Here is a 5,118-nt window from a genome sequence, read left to right as displayed (position 1 = left end):
ACGGCCACTCGACCGCCTTCCTCCATGACGGGGATGCGAAACTCATCCTAGTTTCATACCTATTTCTTCTCATGAATACCTGATCGATTCTCCCCCACTTAGATTCGACTAAGTCTTAACGGCACATAAGAATTGAAGGATTCCCAATCCTTCTTGCTTCTTAATAATCCACTGTTGACAACCTGTGCTTAATAATGATAACGATCACTGACCAGTTAAACCCTAAGATCACCCATCCTTTGAAATCCTGAAGAGTACTCTTGAAATCTGGTCCACTTTGATACCTCAATCCACCTCCCATGCTGACAACTGGAAGCCTTAATCTTCACCCTGGCTACCGAATCCTCGTTCCTACTTCCAATCTCGCACCACCACTGAACTCTAACCAAACACAATCCATGCAAAAATACAATTCTCTTGAGCATCCAATGACCAAACACTTATGCATCTAAAACCAGCAATTGACACCACCATCTTCATGCTACTAGTCCTTTCCTAGCAACGGTAATGCCTTGAACTCCAAAGTTCTTCCGTAGGCAATTGTCGACCATAACCGAACAAATGATAGAACCACTGAACTCTGACTTCACTGGAGAACTATCCCACTAATTCCTTACCAAATATCTTCTAAATAATACCCTTGAATACATCCTGACAAAGATCTGGAATAACAAAGGTACACGCGGAACCCACTCTGCAAGATACGTCCATCTGTAGATTCATAAAAGACCTCTCGGCATGCATAATGACATATAATGATCATTGATAACCTAGACAATAGAAGAGAACCGACCCGATATCTAACTTGTCCAAACTCAATCAAAATTCCAAAGTGATACGATTTCCCGATATCCACTTTGAAGTGGCAGAAGATGACATACTGGCGAACATTTGACGAAATCCTGACCACCTCCTCCCGAGTTACCTCGATCAACTTGAGGACATGGTACAAAAACTCCCATCCGATCTCGAGGAAAGGAACTAACTGTTGGGTTTTGAGCATTCTAACACTCCTATGGTGTACATGCAACCCTAGAAACCTTGGATCTATGTTTGACTAAGATACATGCAAAATGATTTTCCAAGGTTCATAATCCTATCTAGCATACATGGGGATCTTTTATTCTAATAGTTACTAAGAATTACATACCTCTTTGTAGCTTGGATTCCTTTGAAACCTTGTGAGCCTAACACCTCAAGTGTGATGCCTCAAATGCTTCACACAACACCAAGTACACTTGGAATAACCTCTTAAGAGAATAAGAACACTTAGTATTTCAGCTAGCCTCTTTTGTTCACTCTATTGGCCGAAAATGGTGAAGAATAGCTTCTTTATATAGTATGTTACAATTAGGGTTACACCATGTAAACCCTAATTGTCATGACCTTTCATTTCCATGACCCATGGGTTATGTAACCCCCATGGAGCATCCATGGAGCATCTTATGGGTTTAACCCAACATGATAATCCATGGAGCCTTGGCCCACTATATAAGTTATGGATGATTGACACAATCAACCCATATATTTAATTAGTCTTCTTTTGATCACATAATTAATTCTAAATTAATTATTGATCAATACTAACTAAATATTATTATTCTTATTATTAATATATTAGAACTTATAATATATTAATAAACCATAAGTGTCTTATTTCTCTCATTTAGTCTATCCAAGTGCATGATGCCATGCAACCCAAATGGACCATGCCGGGTCGGGTCAAGTACATACCAAATATAGTTATGGACTTAGACACTATATCCAACAGTCTCCCACTTGGATAAGTCTAATAACTATAATTGCAAGTATGACTTCAGGAACCGATCAGCAATCGTAGCTCTTTCAAGGTCTCTCGGAACTGAGAAGATGATGGTGTGCCATTTTAGATAAGTGATCATATAATCCTCTGTTCTAGATATCAGCCGGACAAACACATGGACCAAAGTCTTTCTATTGTCCAGCAGTTGTTTCCCGATTTCCGATTTGTTTGACATAGAACTTAATTGAACACATCAATTTAGTTCTGACCGGGCCCGGTACATGGGTCAAAACAAAATCATCGAGGGGCCCAGATATCGCTTCTAATCCAAGAAGGAACAGATAAACTTCGACTCATATGTTTGCTCTACTACTTGTTGAATTACACACAAATGTATGTTTTATAACATCGAGTTACCAATGCGTTTTCGTACAATCAATGCATAACCAACTCATAGGTAACAAATCATATGTCTAGGTTTGAAGACTTATATGATATTACCGTCTCACGATCACTCGAGATAAATTCCATGAAGTGATACCAGTGAGCGTGGGTTGAATCCAATACTCAGAACTTATGAGCACTCATGAGTGTTGTAGCCCCCTTTGTCTAACATCTTGGACCTCTACAAACCAACCCATGACAGTCTTGATTCATATGTACTTCCAGCATGTGATTGACTGTGGAGAATTTGAATAATATGATATATACGATAACATAATTATTCTGGAAGTCAAAACATGCAAAAAGAAATACTAGTAAATGATTGACAAGAGATAGCAACACTTTACTCATAAATAACAACTTTTATTTATCATCAAATGTCAATTACATTTTACATATTTCAAAATTATCTAACTTCTAAAAAGTAATATCATCTCTTAGCCCTATGCTCCTAGCATGCTGAAGATGCTTAACCCTACTCAGTCCCTTCGTGAGGGGATCTGCCGGGTTCTCATCTGATGATACCCTCTTTGCCACGAGGATTCCTTCTTCTATTCGATGTCTGATGAAATGATATTTTCTGTCGATGTGCCTGGATCTCCTGTGATCCCTTGGTTCCTTTGCTAAGGCAACTGCACTTTCACTATCACAGAAAATTTCCATGGGCTCCTTAATAGCTGGTACAACTCCAAGGTCTCCAATGAAGTTCCTTAGCCATATAGCCTCCTTTGCTGCTTCACTTGCTGCTATATACTCTGATTCACAAGTGGAGTCAGCCACTGTATCTTGCTTGGAACTTTTCCAAGTAATTGCCCCTCCATTTAGGGTAAAGACCCAGCCCGACTGAGAGCGGAAATTATCCCTATTAGTCTGAAAGCTAGCATCAGTATACCCTGTTACTTTCAGGTCATCACTCCCACCAAGGGTAAGGACCCAGTCGAGAGTCCTTCGCAGGTATTTGAGAATATTCTTTACTGCAGTCCAGTGAGCCTTGCCAGGATTACTCTGATATCTGCTAACCATGCGTAAAGCAAAAGCAACATCAGGACGAGTACAAGTCATAGCATACATGATCCAGCCTACAGCGGAAGCATATGGGACTCGACTCATCTCAGCTATCTCTTCATCTGTACTCGGGCTCTGAGTTTTACTCAGTCTGGCATTACACTGAATAGGTAAATCTCCTTTCTTGGAATTTTCCATACTGAACCTCTTCAGCACTTTGTCCAAGTAGGTACTCTGACTAAGTCCAATTAGTCTTTTACTCCCGTTTCTCAAAATCTTTATCCCGAGGATATAGGTAGCTTCTCCTAGGTCTTTCATAGAAAAACACTTCCCAAGCCAGGATTTGACTTCCTGCAAGGTTGGGATGTCATTTCCTATGAGCAGTATGTCATCCACATACAGTACTAAAAAGCTAACTATACTCCCACTAGCCTTGACATATATACAAGATTCATCTTCACATCTCGAAAAGCCAAACTCTTTGACTTTCTCATCGAAGCAAAGATTCCATCTGCGAGGTGCTTTTTTCAATTCATATATGGATTTTTCAAGCTTAGACACCCTATTAGGGTATTCTGTACTTACAAAACCCTCTGCCTGAACCATGTAAACATCCTCAGCCAACTTTCCATTAAGGAAAGCGGTTTTGACATCCATTTGCCATATTTCATAGTCATGAAATGCAGCAATGGCTAACAGAACCCTAATAGACTTAATCTTGGCCACTGGTGCAAAGGTCTCATCATAATCAACTCTCGGAGTTTGAGAATAACCCTTTCCAACCAGTCGTGCCTTATAAGTGTGTACATTACCATCCATGTCGGTCTTCTTCTTGAAGATCCATTTGCACCCTACTGTCTTACGACCTGGTACATTGTGAACCAAGTTCCAAACTTGATTGTCATACATGGATTGTATCTCGCTATCCATAGCCTCTTTCCATTTAGCAGACACAGGGCCTGCCATGGCTTCCGTGTAGCTGTTAGGCTCTTCCAGATTTATCAGTGTATTATAACTGATAAGGGTATCACCTTCTGCAGTAATATGGAAACCATAATAATGCTCAGGTGCATTCCTAACTCTGGTGGAACGCCTCAGAGGTATGGACTTTTCAGTCGGCTCAACAGGAGTTTCCTCCTCAGGTTGAGGGCTAGGGTTTGAGGTTCTTTCACCGCTTGACTCTTGAATTTCTTCAAGGTCAACTTGCCTCCCACTGTCTCCTTGGCTTATGAGTTCTCTCTCTTGAAAGACTCCTCTTCTTGCTACAAAGACCACATTGTCACTGGGTCTGTAGAAGATATAACCAAAAGATTTATGTGGGTAGCCGATGAAAATACACCTCTCACTTCGAGGTTCGAGCTTGTCGTGAGTCTCGCGTCTCACGAAAGCCTCACAACCCAAAACCTTGATGTGGTCTAGATTTGGAACTTTTCCAGTCCACATCTCGTGAGGTGTTTTGGCAACCTTCTTTGTAGGGACTAGGTTAAGGATATGGGCGGCAGTCTCTAAGGCATACCCCCAAAATGAGATTGGTAGTGAAACTCGACTCATCATGGAACGAACCATGTCCAACAAGGTTCGATTGCGCCTCTCAGCTACACCATTCAACTGTGGTGTTCTGGGAGGTGTCAATTGTGAGACTATCCCACATTCCTTAAGATAGTCAAGGAACTTGGTACTAAGATACTCACCACCTCGATCGGACCGAAGCATCTTAATGTTCCTGCCCAACTGATTCTCCACTTCTTGCTTAAACTCTTTGCATTTATCAAAGGTTTTCGACTTATGTTTGATTAAGTAGACATATCCATATCTACTAAAATCATCAATAAAAGTCACATAAAAGCGATTAACATCTCTAGTGGCGGTTCTGAAGGGTCCACACACATTTGTGTGTATGAGATCCA

The sequence above is a fragment of the Lactuca virosa genome, chromosome 3 (genome assembly GCF_052849685.1).
Source record: "Lactuca virosa cultivar CGN04683 chromosome 3, Lactuca_virosa_CGN04683_v6, whole genome shotgun sequence".
NCBI classification, from domain to species: Eukaryota; Viridiplantae; Streptophyta; class Magnoliopsida; order Asterales; family Asteraceae; genus Lactuca; species Lactuca virosa.
Note: the sequence above shows the minus strand (reverse complement) of the source record.